Here is an 8,646-nt window from a genome sequence, read left to right as displayed (position 1 = left end):
ATGTACAACAAGATTTCTCTTGTTTTCATGCCTGCTAGCACAACATCCATTCTTCAGCCCATGGATCAAGGAGTAATTTTGACTGTCAAGTCTTACTATTTAAAAAATATATTTTGCAAGGCTATAGCTGCCATAGTGATTCCTCTGATGGATCTGGGCAAAGTAAACTGAAAATCTTGCAGAAAGAATTCACCATTCTAGATGCCATTAAGAACATGCATGATTCCTGGGAAGAGGTCAAAATATCAACATTAACAGGAGTTTAGAAGAAGTTGATTCCAACTCTCATTGATGACTTTGAGGGGTCCAAGACTTCATTGGAGGAAGCAACTACAGATATGATGGAAATTGCTAACTAACTAGAACTATAAATGGAGCCTGAAGATGGGACTGAATTGCTGCAATCTTATGATAAAACTTGAATGAGTGAGGAGTTGCTTCTTATAGATGAGCAAAGAAAGGGGTTTCTTGAGATGGAATCTACCTCTGGTGAAGATGCTGTGAAGGATGTTGAAATGACAGCAAAGGATTTAGAATATTACATAAAATTCATTGATAAATCAGTGGCAGGGGTTGAGAGGATTGACTCCAATTTTGAAAGAAGCTCTACTATGGATAAAATGCTATAAAACATCAGTGCATGCTACAGAGAAATTGTTCATGAAAGAAAGAATTAATTGATGCAGCAAACTTTATTGTTGGCTTGTTTTAAGAAATCACCACAACCACCCCCAGCCTTCAGCAACCACCAAGCTGATCAGTCAGCAGCCAACAACATCGAGGCAAGACCCTCCACCAGCAAAAAGATTATGACTCACTAAAGGCTCAGACAGTGGTTTAGCATCTTTTAGCAATAAAGTGTTTTTAAACTAAGGTATGTATATTGTTTTTTTAGACATAATGCTCTTGTACACTTAATAGACTACAGGATAATGTAAACACAACTTTCATATGCACTGGGAAACCAAAAAGTTGTGTAACTTGCTTTATTGCCATACTTGCTTTCTGGTGGTTGTCTGGAACCAAACCTGCAAGGTGTATCTCCAAGGTATGCCCATATGTGATATATCCAAGGTATGTGCTGTGTGTGACATAGCCAAGATATAGCCAAGGTATAGCCAAGGTATAGCCAAGGTGTGCCTGGATGTGATAATTACTGTCAGGTAAAGACAGTACTTTGCAAGACTCAGCAGAATTTAGTAGCTTATATTAAAGATAGCCGCATCAGTTTGGAACTTCAGATTTGGGGCAGAATTATGGGCATGGACTGAATAATCTTTTTAACTATTTCCTACTGAAAATCGAAACAAGCTTCCTTCTTGGCAAAAACAGAATATTTTGCTGCTTAGCTTTACGGCCATCCTCTCCTTTCAATCAACAATATTGGAACACATTACAAAGGTGTTCCTGAACCGAAATATTTTTTGTTCCTTTCAAACTCTTTTTTTGTGACATTTCCACCTGGATTTTTCAATGATATCTACAAATTTTTATATCCAAACCAAATATTTTTCTCCCTAAATCTGCTTCTCCTCCAATGATTCCTATCTTTATGTTACCCTCCAATTTTCTCATTCCATTTGTGACAGATATCCTAGTTGTCTCCTCAAAAAATCATTTTTCCTTTTTCCTTATTAACAAAAGTTAGCTAATGTTAACAAGGTTAACAAAAATTAACTAGTACACTCAGCCAAAAAAAATTATACTTGCTAGACTTCTTCACAGTGAGAGTGACCATGTAAGAGTCTGGCCAATGGGACAGAAGCAGAATTGCTGGAAAAGCTCTTTTAAAAGAGGCCAACTCGGGGGAATGGTATAGCTCAGTGGTAGAACACATGCTTAGCATGCACGAGGTCCTGGGTTCAATCCCCAGTACCCCCAGTAATAAATAGATAAATCTAATTGTCTCCCCCTCAGGAAAAAAAAAAAAAAAGAGAGAGAGAGGTCCAGTCAGCTGGCATATGTTCTGCATTTTGCCCTTCTTCTTCCTGCCTGGAATAAGAAAATATCTGGGTAGGGTGAGTGCAAATCAACCATTGTTGTAACACAAGTGACAGGCAGGACAAAAGCCAAGTGTGAAGAATGCCTGAGCAAAAAGAAAGGGCGAGGTTCCCTGATGGTACCCTGAAGCTACTAGGTCAGCTCTGGGCTGCTCACCTCCAGACTTCTTAATACTTAAGAAAAATAAATTTGTTTTATCCACTGATTAGTCAGAGTTTTTGGCTGCTAGCAGCCAATGTAATTCTCTACCCCACCCTCCAACCCCGCAGGGAATGCTTTGCTTTATTTCCTTTTTATTTGCCACCCCTCTTTCCCCTCGTCATACATTAACCCCTACCTGCAGGTAATGTATTAACAACTGGCATCATTTCTTGTTCTTCCCACAGTTATAATCATAAATACACACACACTCACAGATTTATGGGTTTTCCGTTATTTCTTTTAAAAATGGGATGTTATCATACATCTTGCTTTTCACAGTTAACACTGTCTCATAGAAATTCTAAGTCATGTACAATATATTCCATGGTGTAAATGCACCAGAATTAAGTCAACCATTCCCCTATAAACGGACAATCACTTGTTTCTACTATTTTATCCCCACTAACAATGGTTTAATAAATATCTTTAACACAGAAAACCCTGAAGAGCCAAAACGATCTTGAAAAGGAAGAACGGAGCTGGGGGTATCACACTCCCCAACCCCAGACCACACCACAACGCCAGAGCAATCAAAACAGCATGGTAGGGGCACAAAGCAGACACACGTGTCAATGGAACAGGACAAAAAGCCCAGAAATAAATCCAAGCACTCATGCCAAGCAATCCACGACAAAGGAGGCAACAATATACAATGGAGAAAAGACGGTCTCCTCAATAAGTGGTGCTGTGGAGACTGGACAGCTACCTGTAAAAGACACATCCTGAGATGCATACTGGGGGTCCTCTGGGTTGACTGACCAGTAGCAGTAATCAAAGCCAAATGCCACAACCTTCTCCTGGGAGTTGCCAAAGCCATCGGGTTGACGGTCACCTTTAAATTCCTGATTTTTGCCACTTTGCCATCAACTTCCCCAATAATTCTTCTTCCTTCTTTGGTCTCCCTTTTTCTGAGGGTCCAGACTGTCACAACCACCTGCATGGTCACCATCCCTCAGCCATAGACCAAGCCTGGCAGGTCGGCCCGGCTGCTGCATCCCTGACCCCAACCCAAACACAGGCCTAACCGGCTCCAGTCCCAGCCCGACCCCACCTGCCCCACAAGCCTCACGGGACAGCGGCAGCCAATGTAATTCTAACTGACTTTCTTAGTTACTTCAAATTCAGATGATTGTAATAGATTCTTAATTATTTTCCCCAAATCCATTCCATGTTGCAAAGTACTGCCAGGTTAAGTCTTTCTGAAACATAAACTTTGATCATTATATTCTCAGTCCAAGAACATTTTGCTGGCTCTTTATTTATTGTTTCAACAAATATTTCTTGGGCATTTAAAAAGATCAAGTTTAAGTGACTAAGGTAAACTAGACCTCGGTTCTAATTGTCTCCTCCTCTTACTAGTCGTGGCCTCAACTTTTGAAAACCTAACCAGACACTGCCCTGCTTATTACATTCAAGTAGTAATGGGTGTTATAAAGAAATAGAACAAGGTGATTTTTAATGGCAAGGGATGGTTTCAGCCAATTCTATAATGGGGAGAGGACTAGATCACTTCTCAGAACTGTTTGGATCAGCAGTATAGATTTTTTTAAAACTTTTTTTATTGAGTTATAGTCATTTTACAATGTTGTGTCAAATTCCAGTGTACAGCACAATTTTTCAGTTATACATGAACATACATACATTCATTTCACATTCTCTTTCGCTGTGAGCCACCACAAGATCCTGTATATATTTCCCTGTGCTACACAGTACAATCTTGTTTATCTATTCTACATTTTGAAATCCCAGTCCCTTCCCACCCCACGTCCTCCTGGCAACCACAAGTTTGTATTCTATGTCTATGAGTCTGTTTCTGTTTTGTATTCTTTTTTTTTTTTTTTTTTAGATTCTGCATATGAGCGATTTCATGTGGTATTTTTCTTCCTCGTTCTGGCTTACTTCACTTAGAATGACATTCTCCAGGAACATCCATGTTGCTGCAAATGGCGTTATGTTGTTGGTTTTTATGGCTGAATAGTATTCCATTGTATAAATATACCACACCTTTTACCCAGTCATCTGTTGATGGACATTTAGGCTGTTTCCATGTCTTGGCTATTGTAAATAGTGCTGCTATGAACATTGGGGTGCAGGTGTCATCCTGAAGTAGGGTTCCTTCTGGATATATGCCCAGGAGCGGGATTCCTGGGTTATATGGTAAGTCTATTCCTAGTCTTTTGAGGAATCTCCATACTGCTTTCCACAGTGGCTGCACCAAACTTAGATCAGTAGTATAGATTTTTGACCTCACACAAGTCTCTCTTAGATCATCAACAACTCTATCCAGACAAATGGCATCATGCATTTATAGAAAATTACTCACTCCCTTCACCCTGCAAATAATTTGAGAACTTCATGAACAAATTTCCACATCGCTGATGAACACAGCAGCAAAAACAAAGTTCCTCAGACCTTTGGGGTCATCCTCACTACTTCATGCTCTTGTCCCACTGATGCCCCCAAAACTCAATCACTTATATACCCACCCATTCTATGGCCCAAATTCTTTTTCATAAATGTTCTATTTTCAAGAATTCATGACCCTTTTGTGGAACCACAATTATTTCAGTATGGTTGGGACCAAAGGACAGAGTTTGAAAAGATGTGCATGTCGAGAGTCAGAGAAGAAAGAGAGGTAGACATTACACCATGCTAAGGGTTTTGAGTTTTATTATTATAGCACTGGGAAACCACTGCAGAATTCTCAAGAATGCAGTGAAAATAATAATAATAGTTAATAGTAATAAGAATGTATTTTGACCTTGTACCCTGTACCAATTACTCTACATTAACCCATTAAAGCTCCACATTTATAAGTGGTAGATACTATTATTATCTTCAATTTTCAAATGAAGCAACTGAAGCTCAGAAAAATTAAGTGACAAAATACATAGTTACACAATCAATAAGTGGCAGAGTCAGGATTTGAACCTAGATTCATCTTAAGCTGAAGCCTGTGCTCACTTCTGCATCATACTGCCTCTTACATGATCTGTTTGCATTTTAGGAAATCTTTTTGGCCACAGTATAGTTAGGAGTGAGGGGAAGCCTGGAAGAAGGAAGATTAAGGTAAAAGATCATTTCAAATATCTTGGTTAAAGACGAGGAAGGCTTAAATTGAGACAATCACTGGAGAATTGGAATGGAAGAGTCAGACATGACACATTCTGAAGACAGGGTATCTGGATATGGAGGCTAATGGAAAAGGAGCTGGTGAGAATAAGTCTCAAATCTCCCTGCAAGTGGTTTGTAAGGGAGTAGTGCCATTTGCTAAGACAAACAGTACAAGTGGTTAGATAGGATTAAGACCAAAGTCAATGTATTTGGCCTAACACATCACAGTGGAAATGTCCAGTAGGCAGCTGGATACTTGGCTCTGGAGTTCAGGAGAGAATCCAGAACTGAATATAAATATGAGAGTCATCAGCAATGATGTTGGTTAAAATTCCAATAATCAGTTATATCACTTAGAGACAATATGTGGAGAGAAAAGAGCAGAGGACCACAGACTGATTCTAAAGGAAAACCAATATTTAGGTGTTGGTTGTAGAAAGAAGAAATCACAAAAAGAAAAGAGATGAAGTGGTGGAGGAGAAAGGAAGAGAACTAGGAAATATTGTATCATGGAAATGATGGGAGAAGAGCAATCTGGAGCTGAGTCCTGGGGTTAAATGCTGTGAGACTTCATGAGAGGATGGAAAACAGTCCACAGGCTTTGTCCATTAGGAAAGTTGGCGATCACTGTTGGGTGAGCTCAGGTCCTTAAAGAAAATTCCCAAACAGAATTAGACATACAAGAGATGTACTGGGAGAATGCCTGTGAAGGATAAAAGAGGAGGGAGCAGTAGTCAGCAGGGAAAGTCTTCAGACCACGACATGATGCTGATCTGACACTTACAAGAGGAGAGGGGAAGGAAGGAGGACTGAAGAGAGAGAGCCTCAGATTTTAGTCTGAAAAAGTCTTAGCCAGTTCAATGGGGAGTTCCCCACAAGGACTGCTTGTTCTAGGAGTTCTGGTGAGAGCAGAACTGATAGGGTCCAACTCTATACCCTTACCATGATCAATCATTGACTATGGGATGGCAAGGCTGGGTACTGAGCATGGCTTCAAGGTTGCAGATGAAAAAGTGTGGAAACTCAAGCTGTCAGCTAGTTCCTCACAGCAGGTTCCAGAGCCTCTTCCTCCACCTCTGTGGCTCCCACACTGTTGGAGAAGCTTCAGAGAAGTCATGAGAAGAGAGGAGGTTTGATGGTTGTGAGTTGAAAAGTAAGAAAGAGGTGAGGAAGGTGGAGGATCTTCTTTCCTAATGATGTTGTCAGAGAGTGGAAGGAGGAAAAAAATAGAGTGATAACTGAGGAAACTAGGGTCAAAGGAGTACATTTATGGAATTCTAGGGGAAGAAACAAGTAGATGGAGGAAAGTAAATACTTAAGAGAGTGAAAACTAAAGGCAAGAACAAGTTACCAGTCTTGGAGGACACAGGAGGAGGTGGAAGAAAGACCCAGGTGGAGGAAGGACCTGGAAGAGAGGAGAGGACCATTTCCTCTGAGTCTGGAGTGGAGGAGGGAGAAGAATGCAGAGATACTTGAAGACATGGGGGTAGTGGTTGGGGATATTCAAGCCCTATATTATTTTTAATATTCCTGATTCACTGAGTAAGTAAATTAATGAATATAAAGTTGTTAGCATGTAGAAATGTCCAGACAAAGGTTGGTAGATGTAAGTAATGGGGAAAAGTGCTAAACAAATTTTAAGTCTTTATCATCAAAGTAAAAATGAAGAGCTCTTAAACTATTGTCTTTTGGGGAATTCCACCTGATGCAAATAAGAAAAATATGATTATACTATGAAGAGTTTCTAAAACTGCATGTAACAGTTTAAATAATAATTATTTTTGTTTTCCCATACAATTTGAAGTGAATTTGATTATAAAAAAGAACCAGTTTCTTGATAATCCTTAATGTTTAATGTATGAGGAAAGAGATTCATGTGGTGGGTGGAATTATAAGATTTTAGCCTTTCTGGAAGGAAATTTGGCTATATATTTATCAAAAAACCTTTTAAAATATGCTTATCCATTGATACGACAATCTCATTTTTATGTTATCTTAAGGAAATTATTACACAAGTATTCAAAGATGTGTTTCAGTTAATTGTAGCCAAACTTTTTGAGAGCCAAAAATTAGGAACAACCATGTCTGCAATAGAAGGTTGATTAAAATATGGTACAAACATAGTATAAAATACCACTTAGTCATTAACATGATGGTGTAGATAAATATATGTTAACATGGAAAACATTAAAAGATTTTTATTAAGTGAAAAAGCATATTTCAAAGACATATACATAGTATAATCTTGATTTTGTAAAAAAAAAAAAAAAAAGGCATTTAATTTATATATTACTATAAACATTGAAAACAGCCTGGACCATTTATTCCAGTTTTCTGTCTGGGCAGTGGAATGATGGCAATTTTTATTTTCTTTTGCCTTATTTGCATTTGTGACCATGAACAAATATTATTTCTATGATTTAAAAAATCTGAATTTAAAGCAAAACAAAACAGAACATATTCTGGTTCTATCATCCACAGATCTTAAGGAAAAATGTCCAGAAGTTCCCTTTAATGGGACAAATCACTGCTTGTCCATTTTCTGTAACTAAATTTGCTTTTTCTTCAAGCATCGATATATAAGATAAACTAGACTCATTTAATTCTCTTTTTGCTTTAGTTCTTAGCAAAGTAAAATTATTATTTTCTAGGCCTTTTTAAAGTAATTATGTGACTATTTCAACCAAATTATGGGTTATATTGTTTGGAACTCCCGTGGGGACCTTTCCCATCATTTAGAATATTATTTCAATGGAAAACATTCAGAGTTCCAAATGACAAATTTACAAATGTATTTTTTAAAGGAGAGATATCTTGTATTTTAGGTTTGTTTGTTTGTTTATGTAATGGAGGTACTGGGGATTGAACCCAGGACCTCCCGCATGCTAAGCATTTGCTCTGCCACCGAGTAATACCCTCCCCATTTCCTGTATTTTATTGAGTTAGAGATAACTGTAACGCGAGGCTCCACGGGAAGGAGATGACTGACACCTAACAGGAATGAGCTATACACAGGAGATCACTGCTGCCTGGCTTCCCTTGTTCTTCTCTTCCACTGCAGCAGGTCTCCCTCCCTGCTGTGAAACCTGCTGGGAGCTCCCAGCCCTTTCCAACCTGCTCTTCACCCTACCCCCTCAATGCCCTCAGTAACTCATGGTTAAGATGCTGAAGCATTATATGAGGTTCATTGTCATTAGCAGACTTTCAGGGTGAGCTTAATCCTTTATAACATTGCTTCAGTGAGAGCAGTTCTGAGTTCATTACAACTTCCGGTTTGGGAATACAACCCTTTTGTCAGCAGCAACTATGGACTGTTTTTGTAACCCTGTT

The sequence above is a fragment of the Camelus ferus genome, chromosome 9 (genome assembly GCF_009834535.1).
Source record: "Camelus ferus isolate YT-003-E chromosome 9, BCGSAC_Cfer_1.0, whole genome shotgun sequence".
NCBI classification, from domain to species: Eukaryota; Metazoa; Chordata; class Mammalia; order Artiodactyla; family Camelidae; genus Camelus; species Camelus ferus.
The sequence above is the reverse complement of the archived record's forward strand: the minus strand, read 5'-3'. Positions refer to the sequence as shown.